Below are 23,975 nucleotides of genomic sequence, written 5' to 3' on the forward strand. Positions count from 1 at the left end.
TACATTTGTATAAGTTTTAGAGAAAGTTTTATGAGATAAGTGGATTTGGGGTTATAGAAGTATCACCTTTATGAGATAAAACAGAATTGTTACTGAAATAAATTATGGGGCCCACATGAATTTGTTTTTCAGATTTGAAATTCTCTGGTGGTTAAAACAAAACAAAAAAAAAGAAAGAAAAGAAAAGAAAAGGCAGCCTAATTTACACATTTGGAATTGGATCAACAATTAGGCTGATTATTCAAAATTTGTATGTCATGGTAAAATTAAAATTAATTAACTGTTCACAAGGACATGATGGAATAGAAAAGATTTTTTTTTAAGAATGAAGAGCCATGAAAGCACATGGCAGAGTGACAAAGAGAGCTGAGACAGAAAATACTCTTATTCCACACATTATTAAACTAAGCCAACTCTCTTATAGAAAACACAAAATTGCTAACTAATGCCTGAACTTCAACTTTTTAACATTTAGCATTCCAACCATTTAGTTTCATCCAGGGCCCTTTCCATCTCTCTCTCAATGGGCTTATTATTGTTTGCCTTCAAACAAGCAGTTTCCTCTTTTACTACAAAAGAATAAAACAAAAACTAATTCTATCTTGACCCTGTTATTCCCACAAGACAGTACTTTGTGTGGCTGAATCCTCTCCTGCCAGAATTCTCTTCCTTTTCAAGGTCACTGCTAAACTCTTCCTAATATCATTAAATGTAAGTGAGAACATCTAGCATATGCTTGGATTCAGATATCTTTACTTTTCTCATTTGTGTGAATTGCATAGGTTGATTTTGGGAGTCCTGGGCCCTCTGATTTTTCCATGACATTTGATAGTTGACGTCACCATTCAGTTGGTTTTCTCCCCTGGGTTTCCGTGTTATCTCTTTTAGAGCTCTGTTTTGAACTGACATTTATTTCCATCTGCATGTTGCACTCTATGTCACACTTTCCATGTCCTTTCTGATTACTCATCTTTATTAATCCCACTCTTTCCCCTGGATGAGCTCATCTGTAGGACTTCTACGAATCTCTAAGGAGTGAAAGGTTTCCTCGTCTATAGTGAAACTAATCATGCTCCCTTAAAAAATAATCTGTCTGGTAGTAATCATGACAACATGGATGGTGGGGGTCAGGAACTGTTTAAGTTTTCAGGCTTTGGAGCAGCACAGTTCAGCCGAGATTCATTCTGGATGAGGACTCAGAGGCTTCCAGTCTGAGGAAATAAGACCAGCTGAGGAACTGGCGAGGTGAGGTAGCTGTGGCTTGTTCTGGCTCTCTGATCTTCCAGCATTTCATCCCAATAACTGGCCTCAGGTTTGATTTTATTAATAAGAACTTTTAAGATTCCTACTACATCTTCCAAGCTATTGAGTATGGTGTTTGGAGATTGAAAATATCACAAAGCTATTGCTCATCATAATTACAGTCATTTCTAAACTTCTTGATCTAAAACTGATGCATTGATACAGATATGATCGATTGATATAGGTAGAATCTATTCTTGCAAAGGGTCCCTATGGCATAGTTTCAAAGGATTTCAAAAGATAGGTGGTCCCCAAAAATAAGGCGCTATAAATGCTTCTTGGGTTTGCAGCTGAGTTGGAAACCTCCCACAGACATCAGACTGTAACAGCCTGCTGGAAATTTTAGGGGAAAAAGAAATGAAATGTTCATAAATTTTGACTGCAGATTTTGGGTCTCAGTTTTCAAATGAATGCACCAATTGAATCACAGACTTAAACACTTGCAGGAGTCATATGTGCCCAAGCATATTTTGTAGATAGATATGTTTCAAAATAGGTGCTTTCCCCAAGGTTCACCATCCTGTAAAAGAAATGTGTGCATGCAATAACATTAACCCTTTCCTCATGAAAAAAAAAATCTCTTCTGTCCTAAGATCTTAGCATTAAGGGAAGACATTGGAAAGAACACATTCTCTAATTTCTATCCCCTTTCATGTGAGATTTTTTTCCACTGTCTTATTATATGTTTAAATTAATGAAATATTTTCTGGGCATTCTCCACTGACATTCTACTTGGAGAATTGGAAACAAATGGCTCTTGGATAGATTTTCATGGGTATCAGTACAATTTTCCTTTAAATGCTATAATTGTTGGTTTTCACCATCCCTAGAAGCTGACATTCTAACTGAATCCTGTAAACAGGTAATGGTGGAGAAGGGGCTTAACTCAGCTTTGAATTTCAGGTTGATTAATGATAACTGGTGTAAGCACAGAATAAGCATCATTGTTTAGAAGTAATAAGGATACTCTTTTTAGTAAGACTCCCAAGAAAAGCTGGGCATGTAACTGCTTATGACTTCAACAAGTTTATAAATTAGCAGGAAAACTTCCTCGTCTGCAAAACGTCAAGGAGACAGGCATTAGCATCTCACATCTGCTCTCCTGTGACAGTTATTACAGGAGCTGAGATATGACTCTGAGTCTCATATCACATGGTTTGTTCCCTATTCATTCCTTCAGTACCTCAGAGTGCAGATCGTGGCTTGAGTCAATGTTTATGCACAAGAATTATACAGTAACTAAAATGTCACTGGCTTCAAAATGAAGTATCGCAAATTGTTGCAAAGAGAGTTGGGGTCCTAATTAAGTGAAATAATGCACTCCCTCTAATAAACAGCAAATGTCTGGGCAATTTTTTTAGTGTAGAAAATTAGCAACCACACACATACACACTCACAAACATATACTTTTATTAGAATTTAGGTGCCTATAATGAAGAGTTTAAATGGTGAATTTTAATGAGACATAATGTAGATCAGAAAAATGCTTGTTCTTTCCACATCAAACATGTAAACTGGACCCTTACAAGTACATTTTAATGAATAAGGAATGCTGAGGCTTAAACGGGTTTCAGCAATATCTGGCACTGTATAGAATAAAATTTATACCTCATAAAATGTAATGGGTAGCTCGAGGAGTTTGTGGCTGCATGCAGTGACAAATAGCTTTGGGTTAGATGAGGCTATAGGATAAAAGATGTTTTCACGACAGTTATAACTAGTTATTTTTCATTTGGATGGCTCCTGCTATTTGCTATATCCACATACTATGTTGACTTTTCTATGTTTGAATTTTCAACAGCTATGGTTGGGGGGGGGTGTTTGGTTAGTAAGCAAGCCAATAACTGGTCTGTGCTTTTTTTTGTTTGTTTGTTTTTGTTTTGTTTTTTTTGTTTTTTTTTGTTCCTAAGGTCACTTACCAAAAACATTAGAAACTCAATACACTAGAGACAGAAAAAAATTGCAGCCCTCCTTAAATGGACCCTAACCACTCCTTTGGTAAGAAAAGTACACATCTGCACTCATGCTTGGTGAAATACAAAGTGATTAAAAGTCCATGGATGCCTACTTGTGTCCCCATACAAGCAAATATGCAGGATATTCCCTCTTCTCTTTGTTCTATAAGACTTGAAGCTTAGGGTTTGGAATTTTGAATACACACAAGTCATCTTTAGGGGAGATAAAATGTACAAAGACCTACCGGTTTGAGGACTCAAACTCTCAAGTTTCTGAACTCTTGTTTTTTTTTTTTTTTTTTTTGGTTTTTCGAGACAGGGTTTCTCTTTGTAGCTTTGCGCCTTTCCTGGAACTCACTTGGTAGCCCAGGCTGGCCTCGAACTCACAGAGATCCACCTGGCTCTGCCTCCCGAGTGCTGGGATTAAAGGCGTGCGCCACCACCGCCCGGCAAGTTTCTGAACTCTTTACATAGTCAAATAAATGTTCTATGGAGCTCAATCACTGTGGACTACCAATGGCTTCTCACTCCCTACAGTTTACTCACAGAATGCCTGATGAAAACGAGTCCTGTGTTCATGGATCAGGACAACTTGATGTGTAAATCCTCTCCTTACTTATTGAGTCATTCGGACAGATATTCCCCTACCTGATGCTTTCCTCTCTCGGCTTCCCGGTGAGTACCATTTGAATTGTGCTTTGAACTGTCAGTGTGTGCCAGGGAACAATAAACTTTTTCATCTTGACGATCTTTTCTCTTTATACTTGGGCATATTAAAAACAAAGCGCTCTCTGTTCTATTTTATTTTTTTATGGTAATTGTTTTGTTTTTGTTTTCCCTAAACGACAAGAATCCTAATGTGAATAAAGGTTGACCAATGAGCAGAAATAAAAATATTTTCTTTTATTACTAGAAAATTGTTAAGAAAAACAATGTTAGCTGGGTGGTGTTGGTGCATGCCTTTAATCCCAACACTCCAGGAGGCAGAGGCAAGCAGATCTCTGTGGAGTTTGAGGCCAGCTTGGTCTACAGAGAAAGTTCCAGGACAGCCAGAGCTATTATACAGAGAAACCCTGTCTTGAACTGCCCTCCCCTCCCCCCCGAAAAAAAAAAAAAAGAAAAACATGGTTGAGGAATATATTCAGATTATTTAAATTCTGTTTTACTGGTTACTTGTGGAAATGTTTGTGTCTGGGGGAATTCTAATCATAAGTATAAAGCAGGTGCCATCTTCCTTGTATTTCATGACTTGGGTCTGACATCTCAGGTGAGATTACCACAGGGCTATTTTTTAGGACATAGCATGAATAAATGTGATCAACATTCATATAAATTTAATATAAAGGACATTGTTATGCAAAAAAATTCATGAAAAAAGTAGGTAAAGCTGATTTAATGATGGTAAAGTACATACTAATCTAAATGACCCTATGGTTTCAAAGGCTGTTCATCATTGGTCTCCATATTGTAGAGATTTATAATCCACTGTCATATTTCAAAATATAGAAAAGCAATAATCAGTGGTACTCTGAGGTAGGCTCACGTGATGAGTTCATTTAACTGCTTACAGTTCTTAAATCTGTCCTTCTAGACGACTCACAATGCTGCTGTTCGGTAGACCAGCAATGATGATGTCATCTGAGCTTTGGGAGGGGGAAGTGTAATTCTGAGCACTGATGAGCACAGACATTCAAGAACCACAGCTGGCCTGTCTTGCGCACGCATCTTCATCTAGGATGCCAAGGTTATCAACAAGGAGAGTGGGAGCGGCCTGGAAATCAATTTGCAGGATATTTGCAAGGTCAGTGTGGTCTGAGGTAGCAGGCTGTAGTGCCTGGCATGCAACAACTCATGTTTGGCATCTCAAATGGCATGGGTCATGGTCCAAGATAGGAACAGGTGCCAATTTGCTAGGAACCTCATCTTAAACTTTTCTTATATTGTACCTGTGGGTAACTTATTTTGCATTATTATTATTATTATTATCATTATAATTTATCATTATTGTGTTTTTTAAGATAAGGTTTCACTCCGCATCGCATGCTATAGGCCAGGCTGGCCTGAAACTCACTAGGCAGTTCATACTGTCCTCAAACTCCCAGCTAGCCTCCTGCCTCAACCTCATTAGTGCTGGGATTACAGAAGTGAACTACTGCAAAATTCTAATCTAGTCTCCAATGAAACTTTCTATTCTGAAGGACACTCAGAGCTGCAGAGAAGTCACATTCCTACTGGAGCACATCTGCACCTACCTCTGCATGCCTCTCCCTGACACCTTCACGCTTGCATTCTCAAGTGTATCTACACACGAATGCATGCACGTGTACACTCCTGTGTGTGTTCATTATCCCTGTCTAGGACTCCATCTATTGTAGTCTCTTAAGAACAAGAGAGTCTCTAAGAACAATATGATGCATTTTGAAACCCCATCACTACTTTGCCATTCAGGTAGAAACCTGTCCTTGAGCATCATCTAATGGGAAGACAAAACTTCTAATGGGAAGGTATCAGCTCTATAATGAAATAGTCCCAGATGCTCCTTTGTAATTGGCACCTTGCAAATGGAGACCTCATGCCACTAACAGGAACCTCCTTTCTTATTATTCTTACCTGACCTTTCTTTTCATGATTTTTTTTTAAATCTACTTTTTTCCCCTTTTCGGTTTTCTCTTGCAATTGATATATTTTTTTTAAAGGCTACAGACAGCACCCTGTTCAGCTAAGCAACTTAATTACACTTCTGGGAGCTGCAATGCTTTTTTAAAATGGATCTGACTTAAAAAAAGAAATCTAGGTGATATTTTGCAGTTTGGCGATGACTGTTATTTCCTCCAGCCTCAGTAGAAGGAGATCTCATTCAAACCTTCAGACAGCCCAGAGTAAGCAGTTCAGCCGCGGATACAGTAATTAACATTAGGGCCATTTGCAAGAGCCCCGGCAAACACACACTGGTAGATCCCTCTTAGAAAGGCTCTTTTCTTGTCAGCAACTTTGCACCTGATGTTTTGTCTGGCAACTCAGAGCTTTTTTAGAATCTCTTTTCCTTGGTGCTCCCATCTCTTGAGACAGAAATTCCATTGATTCCCAAAGAAGTCCCAGGAAGAAAATGCAGTTTAGCAGTCTGTCTGAGGACTTCTCAAAGTCATGGCGAGTACAGGCTGGGTCTCATGTCCTGTAAGGAAGAGCTGAAGCCTCACAGGTCCTTCTTCAAGGATCCAGGTTAGAGGCCTGAAATCAATTCAAGCAGTTGAAAGGATGAAAGGAGATTTCACGGTCTGGGGTGTCTTCTTTTGAGCAATCTGGCTCACTCAGGGTTCTCTTTGGCTCTCTGACTAGAGGCGAAGATTAGCGACACAGTGATCTTCTTCCACGCTCCTTCCCCTGGAATGAAGCCCGGCCATTCATGTGGGGAACCAAGGGTCCTCTTAACATTTGTTAGTTCGGGACAGATGGAGTTTACATAGCTTCTCTCACTCTAAGTCATCAAGAAGAAAAGCAATTGCCTTTCGAGAAGAAGCGGGTTTTTTTTTTCCTTTCCCTTAGAGCAGCTGCACGTAGGAAAGCACCGGAAGGCAGGTGGGGCTGGTGTGTGCAGCCAGAAAACACAAACTCGATTAGCTCTCTCCTCAAGCCTTCAAGTGGTTTGGTTTGAGGAGAAGAGGGTTCATGTCTTTTCCTGAGGTTTTCTTGCAATCTAGTGCCGCTAAGAAGCTCTTCACAACTGACTCAGGTCTCAGGTACCCAGGACTTTCAGTTGCGCAGGCCAACACTTACTCCTACTTCCTAAGTCAGAGGTATATCATGCGCACACATACAGAATCCGTCTACTCCTCACATTGTGGGGAATCAGGTACAAGAGTTTTCTTCTTAAACGCTCCTCTGCTCCTCTCAGGGCTGAAGAGATGGCTCAGTGGTGAAGGTCACTGGCTGCTCTTGCAAAGTACCAGGTTCAGTCCACAGCACCCACATTGTGTCTCACAACCATCTGTAATTCCAGTTCCAGGAGATCTGATGCCTTTTTCTGACGTCCATTACGGGTGTGTGTGTGGGGGGGGTGGGGTGGGGGGGTAGACATATAACCACACAGGCAAAACACTGATACACATAAACAAAGATTAAAATGTAAAAAAAAAAAAATCTGTTTTTATCAGTTACTCATTTAATAATTTTCATACAGTATATTTTGATCATATTCTTTCCTCCTAGATCTTTCCCCAAATCTACCCAACTTTATTTCCTTCTCTCTCTTAGAAAACACACAGCAGCAGCAGCAACAACAACAACCAAAAAACCCAAAACAACTCATGCTGTTTGTTTTGTGTTGGCCAACTATCCCTGAGCAGGTGGCCTGCCCTAGAGTGTGTTTGATATACCCAAAGTCACTCCATTGAAGAAAACAGAATTTCCCTCTCCTGGAAGCTATCAGTTGGAATTAGCATCTCTGTTAGGGGTGGACCTTTGTGTCCACTTCCATTCTTTGGTGCTGGGATTTCATCTGGTTTGGGCTTATTTAGTATATGTGCTACTGTCCCAAGTCTCTGTGAGTTCATATGTGCATCAATCCTGCTATGTCCGCAGACTCATCCACTATCTCTGGCTCTCTTCCTCTTCTATACAGCTCCAGGAAACTTTAGCAGAGACATGTGATAAAGACACCCCATTTGGGGCTGAGTGCGCCAAAGTCTCTCACTCTCTACACATTTACAATGATTTATGTATGAATGTATGTGTGCATTTGTGGAGCTCATGGGACAGCTCACAGAAGTCAGTATGTGGGCCCCAACATTCAACCCAGGTTGGTAAAGTTGCAGGCAAGTGCCCTTATCTTCAGAGGCCGTCTTGCAAGCCCCAAAAGCTATTTTCTTGACAGAGCAGGTATTTTATGTTGGGATAGATTCCTTTACAAAAGAAAACTATTTTTAGATTCCTTAGTATTAATTCTAGAGTCCGAGACATTATGGAACAGAGTTTCTCAAACTGGGCTTTTAGGGCCTGCAGCATCAGCAATATCTGGAAACTTGTCAGGAATGATAGAGTCTCTAGTGGAGGATGGTGGGTGTTTGCTGACGGATAAGCCTGGCTCTCTAACTGGTGGAGGATACTGTCACTAATGCTATGTTGTAAATCATCGGTTCCCAAATTTGCTGTGCCTCAGAGTGACCAAGAGGGCTTGTGGAACTGAGGATTGATGGACCCCCCTGATCCCCTGCAGATCTGGAGTGGGAATGAGGAGGACCACCTTTAACACATCTCCCAGTCATAGTATGCTGCTGTTCTGGGACGCAGCTTTGAGAAGCATTGGCTTGAGGCAGTGATTTTTCAACCCTGACTCAACATCAACCTCATGGAACATTAACTATATCGAGGATGAACGACTCAGAACCTCTGCCTGTGGGCGTGGGCCTGAGACTCTTTACCATTTCCCAGGTGATACTAATGAGCAGCTAGGCGTGGATGCCACGAGAGATTAGCACTGAAGAAGTGGCCCTCCATCTGGAGCTCCCATTAGAACCACCTGGCAAGCTTGAAAAACCTTGATGCCTAGATTTCAAATCCCAGAGGTTCCAATATAATTGGTTTGAGATGGAACCTGTGCATTCTGAGTCTGAGAGCTTCCCAAGTGATTCTAATATGCCATCAGGTTAAGAACTGCTACCCTAAATATCTCATGCAGCTGTAAGCACATTATGTTATTCTAGTCTCCTCTGTAAAGGGTACCACACTCAAGGAAAGAAAGTTTCTACATTGATTTATTCCATAGTTGTCATACAGGCTCCATATTTAAATGGAATGATGCTTAATATCTATGAGTTTGTAATTTTGGAATAAGTTATCTAAATTCTGAATTAAACTCCATCATCCATGGCTATAAATGTCATTTATTTCCAACCAAATTCACTTTCGTTGACAATGTATGTATTTCTCTTATTTGGGCAAATGTATAAAGGGAGTACAAATCATTTCATTTCTTATCCTTTTAATTGATTTGCAGATTATTGCCCTAGGTAATAGCACTCTCTGTTAGGTCAAATGTAGCACAGTAGAAACAGATGAGCAAAGTCTACTGGCTCCATCTCTAGAGCGGGGCCAGACATTTACCTGTCTGGTCTGATTGATGGGACCAGACAGTTCCACTGTATTCAGGATCTGGAACACAGGTAGAGCAGGACTGCACAGAAATTACAAGCAGCAGCCCCAGTCACCCCTTCCGTGAGCCTGGGAAGAGCCTATAGCACAGGACTGTTGAGTCAGGGAACTGCCATGAAGTCACAGAGCCTTCCACCCCAGGATGCAAGCTACCCACCACAGCAGACCCTTTCTGGGCAGGGTGGCAGAGATTAAGTGGCGTGAATTAAAGGGACCTCACATCTCACGTCATGCCCATGGAAAAACCACCTGCTTATTATAAAGGCTATTGCCCAACCCTCACCTCCTTAGCAGCCAAGTGACACAGAACAAGCTACTTAACTTTCAGGCCTTAGCTTTCTCAGATATAATTATCTTGCAAAGAAGTTTGGAGGAATGCACAGATAACCTGCCGAGCATTTTACCCCTACCGGATAGGTACTAGCAGCAGTTCAGAAGCACTGATGTCCTCGTCAACTCTCTGCCCTTCCTAACATTACTAGTTTTGACTTTGGTTAGCAATGTGTTCCACATCAACCACCAAAGATTAGTCTCTCTTCCTCTACTTTCTCATTCTAGCGGCTGTGTCCCACCCACTGAGTTAGGGGTTGGGCACTTGGCTAAGGAGTGAATATAGGCTCCTATCAGTACGCATACAGTCTAGGGAGATAAATAAGCATCTTATTACAATGCCTAATGCGTGACAGGTGGGCACAGAGACGTCACAGGGGAGTGGCACCCAAATTTAGGTGTGGGACCTGCCGGTATTTGGTAAAGATGCTGAGGAAGCATCCTCTTAGGAGATGAGAAAAAGTTAGCTGGATACAGTGGTGGAGAGAGAGAACCAAGCTTGGCGGAAGGGAGTATTCCTGGCAGAGGGCTGCAGCTGGGAAGGAGGGCGTGAATGTGTCCTGTATGACAAACCATAGCACAGGCAGTAATGTTCACCTGCTGGAGTTGTTGGGCAGGTGTGAGGCGTAAAGAGGCAAAAGAACCAAGAGCCAGAAATTTCCTCCCTCACCCCGCTCCGTTTCCCAAAGTGCAGTTCTCCGACCAGCAGAATGAACATCAGGTTGGATTTGGTTGGAAACATAAATGCTTATGGGTTACCTAGATTCATAGAACACGGTGCCATTGGTCCTGAGAACTGAATCGTTGCTTAAATTTGCAGGCAATGTGCCATGCTCAGGTTTGAGAACAGTTCGTGGTGGCCTTGAATGCTCGTGTCCCTCCAGGCGTCATGTTGAAACCTGAACCAGTACCAGGGCATCGACAGGTGGAGCCTTTAGGTGCTGATAACATCATGAAGGTTCTTCTGTGGCGAACAGAATCAAGTTCTTAGACAAGAGATGTTCCAGCACATAAGCACTTTCCCTCGTGAGGAAGAAACATTCAAAACATCACCCAAGAGATAGACACCAGTCCTTCATCTGATTCTAAATCTGCTGGTGTCTAGATGGTGGACTCCCTAGCCCAGAACTGTGAGTAGTAAGATGATGTGGTTGACGTGTTATAGAGTCTCAGGGATTTCATTACAGTATTTTCTGTGTTTTATCAGGATGCTATTTTGTTAGCCACTGTTCTCTATCATAATAAGAACTTGCTCACTTTCTTGAAGGGAGTAGGAACCTGGAAGGCCACATTTCTTTGTCTGAAAGGTTTACTCCCGGCAAGAGGTAAACGAAGAACGAAGATCATGAAGCTGGATGGTGGGGTGTGAATTCTGGGGTGTGAGTGGATAGTGAGGTACAAGAGGGAAACTTAAGACCCTGGGATGGGAAGGTATCTCCCTTGCTATGTTCACAGCTCATAAAATTTATAAAGTCTAAGACCTAAAGAGGGATAATGTGTAAATCCTGCTTGCCAGGTGTGGATAATCTAGACATAGGTTCGCCCCTCCCAAGTACACCTTCTATCAACCCAGTTCTAGAGTTCCCTGGTATTTATGAAGAAGCACCTACTACCCTGAGTATCTCAACAGAGTTCTCTTTCTGCCGGTCCACCAGGGGGAAAGTTTGGGTTGCATTGGTTCCACAAAGGTCCTGTCGTGTATAAAGCGGTGAGAACTGATGGTTGGCAGAGGAAAGAAACCTAGTGGGTTGTAATTTGTCTGGTACTACATGTGCGTGGTAGAAGCAAAGCACGCATGTTGTTCGTTGCTCATCACATTCTGTTTCCGACGTATGGTATGGTAGATCGGCTCACTAAGAGCTCATCTGGCTTTGAGGTAGGGTAGAAGGAAACTGGTCAGGCTGGTGTCTTCTTTCTGTTACCCTCTCTCCCTCGGGCCCCCAATTCTTGTGTTCCTAGGTATAAGAAAAAGGCGCTTAGAGAAAGGTGAGTCTTTGGATAATGTTGGGGTAGCGTCTGGAACGTACCTCTAAGCACGTTCTCCAGGCCTGGGAGGGGAGAGAAAAGGAGATGCTATGTTAGGTGGAAGAGGAAGGGGAAAAAAAAAAAAACCCAAGATATTTGACAGCAATATCTTCCCACCAGAGCCCCCCTCACCCCCCGCAACTCCCCACCCTCATTGGCCTGTGTGCTTTCAGTGAAAAAGTCGGTGCACAAGGACGGAAGGAAGCGAGAGCGGCTGAAAATAGGTGCACGACTTGTTGAGCATACAAATCATTTCCCCCTTAGTCTCGGAGGGAGGGAAGAAGAAGAAGAAAAAAAAAAATCCCTTACTCTCCTCGCAGCCTGTTTCTGCAGTCAGGAGAGGTGGCCGAGGCGGGTCCTCGCGCAATTCTCAGGGGGTCGTCTCCGCAGGAAACTTTGCTCGCCCCGAGCGGGCTGGGGTTGATTTAGGCTCTGGCGGGGTGGTGGTGGTGGTGGTGGGTGGTGGTGGGGGACGGATCTTGGGCGGGCTAGCGAGAGAGCGAGCGGCGGGACTCCCCTCCCGGGCTCAGGAACCCTTAGCGCCCGGAGACACGCGTCTGTCTCTTTAAATCCCAGCTGCGCGGCTGGGAAACAGCGCCGCTCGCCGCCCAGGCCGGGCTGCTGCTGTTGTTGTTGCTGCTGCTGCTGCTGCTGCAGCTGCTGCTGCTCCTGCGAGCTCGCGCTTCGCTTCGGGTGCCGGCTGCGCGCGGCGGCGGCGGCGGCGGCGGCGAGGGCTCGGCTCGCTCGCTCGGCTCGGCCCGCGGGCTGCTCGGCGGCGGCGGCGGCGGCGCGGGGCGGGGAGGCGCGGCCCGGCCGAGAGCGAAAGAAAAGAGCGAGCCGGGCCGGGGGTGGGGTGGGGGAGAGAGGCGCCGCGCCCCGGTCCCGCGCCCGCTCGGTGGCCGACGACGATGTCCCCGGCTCGTGCCGTCCCCGCGGCGTCCTCCCGGAGACCATTTCCATAGTAACCCGAGCAAGTGTGGCTTCGGGACCCCGCAGAACCTGAGGATTTCGGCGGGCCCGCCACCGGCGGCGGCGGCGGCGGCAGTGGCGGTGGCGGTGTTGGTGTTGACCTCGGCCAGGTAAACGCGGCTGCGAATCTCCTCTCCTCCTCGCCTTTTGCAAAACCGCTGCGCTTCTTGCAAAGTTCCTTTTGTGGAAAATCGCCCAGCCCCACGCAGCCTGGGGGATTTGCAACAGCGTGCTGTGCTACCCAGGTGCTTGCCACGGGCACCCTCCCCTGGCACTTCCCCGGCATCTATTATCACATTATTTAAAAATTATTTTGATTGCTTCCTCCACTCGCTCCCTTTTTTTGACCCCCCCCCATGCTTCGCTCTTCTAGGCTTCCCCCCCACCCCTTACCCTGAGACTAGTGAGGGGGGTGCCAAGGAGAAGTCGGGGGGGTGGGGTGGGGGAATGGGGTGGTAAGTAAGGTCCAGGGAGTGGCGGGTTCGGATGGGCTGGATGCTCTGGGTTACTTGGAGCATCACACATTGCTTGCACTGGGGTTATGAGGAGGGCTGTCAGCACCGGGGGAGCCCTAAGTCTACAGACTGAGCCCAGAGTCTGTGAGGGAGGGATACAGGCTTGCGGGTGATGGAGCCCTTGGCTGGATGGCTGGCTAGCATCCATACATCATAGCTTCGCTTCCTACTCCCCCGCCCCTCTTTGGGTTTCTCTTTCTTGTTCACCATCCTCTGTTTCTTTCTTCTTTTCCTCACTATCCACACCATTCTCTTCCCTTCCTTTCCTGCCCCTTTCTTCCCTCTCTTCCCTTTTACCCCTTTTACAAAAAGGGAGGAATCCTTTGTAGCCCTTTGGTTCTGCCAGCCTGAGAATAACTATGGAACCGGCAACGTGGCTACCTTAACCTGCTTGTTTTCAGACCCGTCCTCATCCATCAACATATTTGCTTCCTGAGTCTATTGATCTCCATGGATTGTGCAGAAATGCATTCTAAGCTGGGTGACTGTACGTACGTCAGAATCGGACTTCTGCAGCTCTAAGTACCACATGTATTGTAAAGACAGCATGATTTTTAAATCCAAATAAGCCGCGGGCATAAATAAATACATCTTTGGGAAAAAAAAAAAATCTAGACTGATTTTAGTGAAACTTCCCTCTCTGATTATCGCGATGCTCTTTGCTCCCCCTCTTTGCCATTTAATTGCAGGGAACTTGGGAGACAGCCCCTTCCCCTCTAGTTTATAAGGAACATGCAACTTTTATTGTAATCATCTCCTCTTGAACGTGATTGAGTTTGCATTAGCCAGGCACTAGGGTGAAAAGGTCATAATTAAGGCTCTGGTACTTGCTTCCTGAAAGCCAAGCTGGGCCAAGTGGGAAGTACAGAGAACCAGCAGGCTGTTCTGACCCTGCCAAAGAACAGAAAAAGGTTAGCAACTTCTGTGTGAAATTAGAATTGGACCTTGGTGCCGAACCTGTGAAAATACTAGAAAGTCGGGCCTTTTGTTTTTGGCCATTGACATAGGGACAGCCACACTAGGAAGGTGTAAGTTTAGTGGCTGCTCTTTAAAGAGGACCCTCTGGAACTGAGGCTGCCTTCCTTGTGTAGATGCTTTCTCATTATATTATGCTTTTAATTTTTTTTTTTGTTTGGCATCAAAGGTGCATGGATCATGAGAAAACAAAGGGTGTTTGTATGTGGGTGGGTGGCTTCTCTTTAGCCAAAAAAAAAAGGGTTTATTGGATTTTCAAAAATTTTCTCAAGGAAAAAAAAAAAAAGAAGAAGAAGAAACCTTGTTATAGTCAAGTTTTCCTGAGATCCCAATATTTCCCATGTGGAAAATGGTACCTGTCAGTGTTTTCCTCCACTTTCAGTGATGTGGAGAGTGGATGCAGGGAAAGGCTCAGTTTCAGAGCACATCCAAACCTCTCTTCCTTTGTGTGCACATTCGTCTTTAAATTAAATTATTAATACAGAATGAAGGATCCCGGAGCAGAGAATGGATCAGGAAGAAGAGAAACCACTGACAGAATGGAAAACAAACCCACAGCAGAGGAAATACAATTGCCCATGCCACTCGACACCATCATCTTTATATTTGGCCAATTAGGAAGCTTTACATCTTAAATGTGTTTCATTTTTCTTGTTTGTCCAAATGATATTGATTGAACCAGAGGTCGTATTTATCCAGTTCAGATGTTCAGGTGAACATTTAGAGAATACTTAACAAGTCATTTGTCATTGGAGCCACCAAAGCATGCTCTGAGAACATTCCTTTAAGCAGTCATAGTGTAGGAATCATGCTACATTTTTTCATGCCTGACTTCCAATTCTGGCATTTCCTGGATGGATACGTTTGTCCAGACACATGACCGAGATGCTACCAGTACTCTAAGTGCTACTTGAATGTACAATTAATTAATATACAGGTATAATAGAATGTTTGTTTTTCCTTGTTCTTAATATCAGAGTTATTATGCCTTCTGGCCACTTTAATATAAGCGTGTATACATGGAAAGACTTAGCATAAAGACTTCTAAGTGTCGTGGGGGTTGACTTTAAAAGATACTTTAGTGATGGCCATAAATCACCCTAGTTTATAGTACACTGATTCTGAAACTACTCACACCCCCTACCTGTGATTATATCTCTATATAGATCATTTAATGAGAGGCTAGTGGTGATGAGCAATATGCTTTCTAATAGGAAGACAGAACCTCTGAAGTTTACTTACCTCATTTCCCTATTTTTATGTAGTGAGATAAGTAAAGTTTGTGATCTAATCACTTACTGTACTGAATTGTTGCAAATGGATACTTTCTAAGAATATATCTCATTCTGAAATTGCTATAAGATTTTCCTCAAGTTGTCTGGAGCACTCTGAGCGACTCACTTATTGTAACCCATGGCAACAGGACATGGTTGTGCTAAGTGCAAGCTGAGGTGTAGACCTAGGCCTATACTTTTGGAATATTCCAGAGACTCCACAAAAAGAGAATTAGCACACTGGTTCCTTTGAGCAGATGGATGTTAGTGGGTTGACTTTGAGACCACGTCTCAGGTTTGCTTTGCAGGAGTTGCCACTTACTTCCTTGAGAGGTGCTATGAAAACCTTCAAGCCACACACACATACTGAATTCCACCTTTGTAGTAAAGAACTTAGAGGTGCGCACGACTAATTGCCTTTGTGTGTACCTGGAGTCATTAGGGTGGGAATATCACATATCAAACCTGAGAAGAAATGCAAACTAGAAATGATAGGTGTCAAGGAATTGATGCTGGAAGTAAAAGGCTATATATATATTTCTACTTGATGCTGTCTTAAAGAGTTACTTTTGCAGTGGCCTTTAGCTCCTCAGATGTTACCTAGTGTTGCATTTTCCCAGAAGGAAAGTAAGTGAGAGAGAGAGAGACAGAGACAGAGACAGAGAGATGAGAGACAGACATAGAGAGACACAGACACACAGAAAGAGAGACAGACAGAAGACAGACAAAGGAGGGATTTCTAAATAGAAAGGTTTCTTTGGACCATTGATGAGTGGATCATATTGATGTATTTTTTCCTCCCATCCAGGAGAAGGTGAATGGGTTAGAGTTTGTACTCCTTGCACAGAGGCGGTAGATACTGGAAACTAATTGCTTCATATTAGATGCAGACAGAACTGCTTAAGCCCAGCAGGTATTACCTTTTTATGACTTGAATCCAAGTGGGGAATACATATGCTACAGTTAAAAAAAAGAAAATATTTAAGAATGTTCCCATCTCTTACCCTTCTTTGTAGGAAAAAGAAAATCATTTTCCCTAGTGTAAAGTGGGTTTGAGGGTAGGAAAGGTCCCCAGGATGGTCTTTCTGTTCATACTTCATCTTTCCTCCTGAGTATATCTGCAACTGTATCATCTGATGGGAACCTATGGTCCTATGTTTGTGTTGACTACCATCTTTTATTCTCCCAGATGAAATTTAGAACAGGAAAAATAGGAGTTGCAAGTCAAGTAGATTCTGATCTTACTGTGTTTTCCAAGTTAGTTGTGGAACTCAGTGGGCTTGTACATGGAAGCTGAAGGCCTTTAGAATGATATGCATTTAGCATTTCTCTTAAAGTAAGTTTATAGTGTTCAGAAGAAATAAACTTTATCTCCATCAGTGTATAAAAGCTGCTGATTCATTGTCTCTGGATTGCACAATGTTAGTATGGTGATGCTTGTTGCTAATCTTCACAAACATCATTTTCATAGGAATTGTGTTCATTTTTTTTCCTCTTTGAGATAACAGGGACCTAGAGATGCAAGGTCTGGAGGCATACTGCGAATGAGGTCCTTGTTTAGACTAGAAATGATTTAAAGTAGGTCAGGTATTGCCAGGAATGCTTGAAGTGAAGAAAAACAAAAACTTTAGTGTTTGTTTCCTTGATCCTGTATATTTTTATGTGTAGAATTATAGGTTTTTATATTAAGCTTCTGCCTTTTTTTGTACTTGAAAAGTCATTTCAATCCTCATCCCTATCTGAAAGCTCTTGGAGAAGTTGTAAGCAAAATGTTGAGAATGAAATGATACTGTCTATATTCAAAAGTCCTGTCCATTGGAAATGTTATTTCCAATCAAAAGAGACATTTAGGGTTTGAATATCTTCATGTGCTCCCTCACCATGATAGAATATGACCCATGGATGCCTGATTGCGTAGCTACATTTTCAGGCAATATTGTTGAGCAAATTACAAATGGGATTTGCTGGTCAGACGCCCATGATCTTCAATTGAAACTCTGCACTTACTATGTAGTATAGTGGTTCTCAATGCTTTGACCCTTTAATACAGTTCCTCATACCGTGGTGACCCCCAGCCATAAAATTATTTTTGTCAATACTTCATAACTGTAATTTTGCTACTGTTATGAATCATGCAGACATTTTTGGAGATAAAGGTTTGCCACGGGTCACAACACACAGGTTGAGAACCCATGATGTAGAGGGTCTGGGCATATTCCTTAAGCTATGTCTCTGTGTCTATGTCTGCATCTCTGAAAATCACTAAGTATTTTTGATGATGATTAAAAGAGGCAATGTATTAACCTAATATTTGAGAGCTCTTAGTGTATAGCAAACATTTTTTTTAATCACATATTAGTTGCTTGTTGGTATTACTGTTACTGCTGCTTTTGAAATCTGTGGGAAATCCTTTGGGTTTTTAAATATGCACCATAATACTTATCTACACTCTTCTTTTTCCCCTTTCTCCACTTTGGTTTTCTGCATAATCTCAAGCTGATAGATAAGAATGAAAGATAATTCTTAGGTCTGTATGATAGTAGACACTCCATTCTTAGGTTTTCCAGAAAGAAGCACTAGCTTTTAAAATACACACCATGAAGATTATACATGGGTAGTCATCATGCTCACGACTTTTTTGTCAGCTTGCCACAAGCTGGTGTCATCTAGGGAGAGGGAACATCAATTTAGAAAGTGCCTCCATCAGATTGGCCTGCAGGTAAGTTTGTAGGGTCATTTTTCTGATTAATGATTGATATGGGAGGATCTAGTCCACTGTGGACAATGCTATTCTGGAGCAAATGGTCCTGAGATGTATAAGAAAGCAGGCTGAGCAAGCCATGGCGGGGGGGGGGGGGAGAGCCAGTAAGCTGCATGTTTCAGTTCCTGCCTTCAGGTTCCCACTTGAGTTCCTGACCTGACTGTTTCCCTGGGCAGGCAGTGTTACTTGGAAGTGTTGGCCAATGGGTCTGTGGTTTATGACAGCAGGAGAAAGAAAACTAGGACAAAAATGGTTACTGGTAGTTGCAGTATCGCCATGCCAGACCTTGACCATGTTTTGGGAGGAGAACTATGGACAGAATTTTAGATCTTTGGGATGGGAAAGCTATTCAGTACTCAGAGGTGAGCGAACTGTTTTTGTTTTGTTTTTTTAGCTTGGAAGATGGAAATACTGGAAGAGTCCCCATGATAGAGGCCTGGTTTGTAACATTTCAGAGGGAAGCAAATACTTTCTGTCAGGGCCCTTTATGTGATATTTTGAATTAATATATGGTGTCTGGTCAGCTGGGGTTGGAGAATCAGCTGTAATTAACAAGGGACCAGAACCGCTGAGGTGGAGCTTTTACTTTAATGGGACAAATGATGCTGGTCACCTGGGGATGAAAATCAATGCGGTGGAGAGAGCAGCATCCCGGAGGCACATTTTTATGGGAAGTATTTCCTCAGGGCCAGCACACGGAAGCTGGTGAGTGAGTGGGTCCAGTGGTACCAAGGCTATGTAGGAAGCTGGAGTCAAACCAGGGGATGTGTTCCTTGTTTTGGTGTCATGAAAGCCACAGGATTTGAAGGGGTCACAGAGAACAACTGAGGCTTGGTAGTATGCAAGGCCTTTGGGGCAGGTGTAGCCTCAGCTGCACGGGAGAACCTAGGATTGAAGGGGTCATGTATAGCAGCTGAGGTCAGAATCACTATCACTGTAGAGCATCCAGAAGGCTATTGGTGAAAGTAAAACCTTCATTGCGGTGGAGATCCTAGCATATTACAGGGGCCAGTGAGATGGTCATGAAGGGTAGGGCAGGTGTGTGGTGGACTTGGAATTAGCCTGTGAGACAAGCTATATGTGCTGTGTATGGCAGAGACAGAGATGTGAGGCTACCCAAGCCATTTGGAGCCCAGAACACTATGAACGAATCCCACACATTGGATACTGATGCTGGAATTTGGTTTTGTCTGATCTGATTGGAGTTGTGCTTTGGTCACATTTCCTCTAGGGGTGAGAAAGTATATAAGAAATAACTTATTTACCTGTGGGAGCCCACAGTTATGAGGCTTCAAACTTTTAAACTGCTTGAGTCTTTTAAAACCTGTGGGACTTTTAAAAGTTATACAGTGTTTTTTTTTTTTTTTTTAATAGTGATGTTAACATGACATCCTTTGGACAAACAAGAAAGGAAAGATTATAATTCTATAGTGATGTGTTTATGTGTCAGGATGACGAGGGGTCGGTTTTGCTGGTTAGTTTTTGGTCAACTTGATACAAGTTAGAGTCATTTGGGAAGAAGAAGCCTCAAATGAGAAAATGCCTCCATTGGACTGGCTTGTTGTGGGAGACCCGCTCCCACATTTATGACCAAGGAACTCTTGAGGAGAGAGAAGTGAGAAGTATTTAGATAGAAAGAGATACCCAGATGATTAGAGGAAAGACAGAAACACAGGATAGCCTCAGGAGGGCCTGAATCCTTATCCACTGGCCCAGAACTTTATTCCAAAGGACTTTTTATAACAACATCAAGGATTGAGGCAAAGACCTCCCCTTTGCTAGATACAACCAAGTGTAGACCCTACCAAACACCTGGTACCCAGGCCTGTGGTCCAATCATCTTCTTATGCAGCCCTGCTGGTAAAGAAAGCTCAGCTCTCACTAGGAAACCTCTGTGGACTCCAACAGCTTGTAGACAAATCTTTGAAGCCATTTTTTTTTTTTTTTTTTTATGATTAATGTGCAAGGGCCTAGCCCACTTGGATGGTGCCATCCCTATCCCGAGTGGTCCTGGGTGGTATGGAGAAAGCAGGCCAAGCAAACCAGTAAACAGCATTTCTTCAGGTCTCGGCTCTACTTCCTTTTTCCCAGGTTTCTGACTGAGTTCCTGACTTCTCTCAGTGATAGACTATGCTGTGGAAGTGTAAACCCAAACAACTCTTTCCTCCCCAAGTTGCTTTTGCTCATGGTGTTTATCACAACAATAGAAAGAACACTAAGACAGTCATCCAAAAATTGAAAATCTAAATAGGAGCTAGCTGTAGTCGGGATATGTTAGGATAATAAAAACACAGCGAGCATAAAATCTGTAGCTTTAGCTGTTCCCTAGAATGTTATCCTAAAATGACAAACTACAAATTCCTGCTACAGGAGGCTGCTGAATACTTTTTTCTTGGTATGTGTAGTCATTTCAAATTCCATTGATAAGACAGTGCTGTTTAGATGAGAATATCCTACTTCATTTTTTAAGAATTTATTTCCAATATGCAGAACTTACTACACAGGTAATTTCTTTGCATGTTGGTGGCATGTCTTACCTAAAAAACTATTCGATTGCCACATCACTCTAAAGAGTTTGGCTGATGGGAAGTTTTGAAAAAGCGTAAAAGTAAGGATGATTTACTATGTTCCAATAGGCCCGTCATTCAGTTTCAGCAGATAAGGTAATTTCTCAGGATTCCTCTCAGTATCATGGTTCTGTGGTTACCAATTGATAGAAATTTTAATTCACTCTGATTTTAAGGCTCCCAACAAAACTGATTTTTAAATTTTGACCTCTCTATCAATAAAATTGATACTGAAATGATAGCGATTATAATCGTAACCATTTCATGGAAAAATCAATCAAATAGCACACACACACACACACACACACACACACATACACACACACACACACACACACACACAATAATGCATGAAAAACATGCTGATATTGAAAAAATGCAAGCCTTGGTTAAACAAATGTGGGTTTTTTTTTCACTCAATAGACATGTGATTCCCATAAACACTACTGTGTCCTCTAGTGTCCTGATTAATACTGTATTGTCATATATAATAAAAGTTTAAGGAAATAAGTTTAAACCATAGTAAGTTCTACAGCTGTATCAAAAATTTGTCTTTCTTTCATTTGGAAGCTCATTTCAAAGTTGTTAACAATCCAGAGTGCAAATGGTCTCCAGTGAACCTTGCCTGTTGCTGCTCGTGCTCTTGGAATGTCCCCTCCCGTGTCCTGTAGAAGGTGGCAGACATGCTGTCATATGACTTTGAGTGCCACCCTTACCCTGCCACACCTACGTTTCATTGTTGGGTCATTGGCTTCGGAAAAAGGCAGTTGCCATGCATGTTGTGAGCATATTCCATGGGCCCTTGGAGACTGATCTGGCAAGAAAGGAGATGCTGATAGTCAACACCAGTCTGTATCAGGCATGCAAAAGGGCCACCTTGGACAGTGTGTCTAAAACCCTAGCAAGGTCTTGAGATGCCAGATTTAGGGAAGAATCTGAACATCTTTCTCTGAGCCAGAACCACCTAGCCATGCTGTTCGTGAAGCCATGGCCCCACAGATCTATGAGTTAGTAAATGCTCACGTACTGAAACTGACAAATGTTGGAGTCATTTGTTACGTGGAGTCAATAGATAGCTTAAACTCCTGAGTTTTAATGGCACATAGGAATTCATGGTGTTTTATAGATAATGAAAAATGATAGCTGCTAGGGTTCTGGTTGACAGGGTGCTGTTCAATCCCTCAATTTCTCCAGTGAATAACAAGCACCATGGCTTCCTTTATCTTCTTCAGGCTCCTAGGTATGAGCTTCTGGTGGACATTTATCTACAGGGAGAGCAGAAGTTTCTCTTTTACTCTTAGCTACCTGGACGTCAATCCTGGGACTTCTTTCAGGATATGTCTGTTAAAACTTCAACTATTTTGCTGAGTACTTTGCCACAACTCTTTAATCCCAGCACTCGGGAGGCAGAGCCAGGCAGATCTCTGAGTTCTAAGCCAGCCTGGTCTAAAAAGTGAGTTCCAGGACAAGCGCAAAGCTACACAGAGAAGGAGTCCCATCTTGAAAAGACGAACAAACAAGAGGAACTGTAAAATACTCTAGTGAATACCTGGGTAAACTTTATTATGTATGGGAGTTTACCAAGTTACCCTAAATGCACCTCTATACGCAGTGTACACACAAAGACTTTCTGAGGCGGACTTTGCCGCCAAAGACTTTCTTTGTGATGTTTTCTTACTCCTTTCTCTCCCATTTTCTGTCTTGTGCCTTTTCTCCCTCTTTTTTTCAACAGCCATTTGTTCTTTACACGAGTATCACCTGGAAAGGGTCAGGAAAACCAATAACCAGTCCTTTAGAGACTAGTTTTCAGGACACCACAAGTTAGTTGCCTCACAAGACCATCAACAAAGTTAATGAAGTCAGTAGTTCTTGATATTTTTATGTATGAGCACACTGTGCAGTAAGACCTGCCTTTAGAACTGATAGATACAGATCCAATAATTTATATTCTTCATGCAATACATAGAAATTGAACTACTGTTTGTTGCCAGAGAAATTGATTTATGGTAGAGGTGCCTAGAGTTTGGGTCTACTTTAAAAAAAAAAAAGAGTTTTCTTGGTAAGCATGCTTTTATTTATTTATTGTTGAATAATGTGTTCCATCTTGTGTGCTTATTTCATGTGCTCGGCACATCTGACATTGAATTAATCTATCCCATGAAGTAAATACGATGTTTCAACAAAAACCAAGTTTGTGGATGTATATTAACTGCCTTTGACACGGTCACGAGCATAACAGGAATACAGAAATGAATAAAACAAGGTGCTTGCCCTTGAAGTTGGGCTGCATTTAATTTTTAATGTAAAAAGTTTTATATTTATTTTTTTCAGAGTGTTTACTTGCTTATTTATAGTGAGACATTACAATTTATTATGGCCAGGCTATGCTCAACCCAAGACTGGGTGGGATTATGTTACCATAATTGAGAGTCGTCCCGAGTTCTCTACTGTTAATGCATACTAATGTTCCTGTGAAGGTCTCTTATACATGGCCTCACTAACCACAAAGGCTTTTCTGCCTCCATCAGATAAACCCTCACTGTCACAGGAAGATGCATTCGAAGCTATGCCATTACTAACAGCTTTTCCTTTTTTTTCTTTTTTGCCAAGTAATATCTGTTCAGGGTAGTCCCCATAGAGCATGATTCTGTTGTATCCAGGATTTTATTTCTCAGAGTGGAAAGGCATTTCATAAGTTTTATGTAGGTTTTCTGATACTGATGTTTGCTAAGTGCATGGAAAAAATATCATCAAATCACAGTCAATTGATGTGTTAGATAAAAGAATATCCCCTTTCCAGGGTCTACATCACATTCTCCAGGACAGGGAATGTCATCTTCATGGCAAAATGGAATCTGTGGGTGTGTGATTCGAGTTTAAGGAATTGGAAATGGAGACTTCATCCCAGACTACTTGGCTGGGACTGATTTGGTCACACAAAATATTTAAGCAGACAGGCTGGGAATTTTTCCCAATGAGGGTTAGAGGGAGACACATGGTAATGGAGACTTAGTCAGAAGAGGCTGCTTGGTTGCCTCTGCACATAGAAGAAGAGGCCTTAGGTGAAGACATCCAGGGGCTTCTAGAAGTCACAGAAAGGCAGTGAGTAGGATCTTAGCTGGATATTTCAAGAAGAATCATTTCTGCTGATGAGC

At 42.5% G+C, this 23,975-nt stretch overlaps 1 protein-coding gene across 5 annotated transcripts in view; it reads left to right on the plus strand.

Annotated features, from left to right (window-relative positions):
• The first annotated feature begins 12,627 nt into the window (after positions 1–12,627).
• Nav3 (neuron navigator 3) overlaps positions 12,628–23,975 on the plus strand; it is a 767,863-nt gene continuing 756,515 nt past the window's right edge. For 4 of the 5 annotated variants that reach the window (XM_028873083.2, XM_028873084.2, XM_028873088.2 and 1 more), the window contains exon 1: positions 12,629–12,838. The gene's annotated coding sequence lies outside the window, so the exon portion shown is untranslated. Of the gene's footprint in view, positions 12,839–23,975 lie in introns of all 5 variants that reach the window. The other variant, XM_028873085.2, reaches the window with a different exon arrangement.

The sequence above is a fragment of the Peromyscus leucopus genome, chromosome 18 (assembly GCF_004664715.2).
Source record: "Peromyscus leucopus breed LL Stock chromosome 18, UCI_PerLeu_2.1, whole genome shotgun sequence".
Classification (NCBI taxonomy): domain Eukaryota; kingdom Metazoa; phylum Chordata; class Mammalia; order Rodentia; family Cricetidae; genus Peromyscus; species Peromyscus leucopus.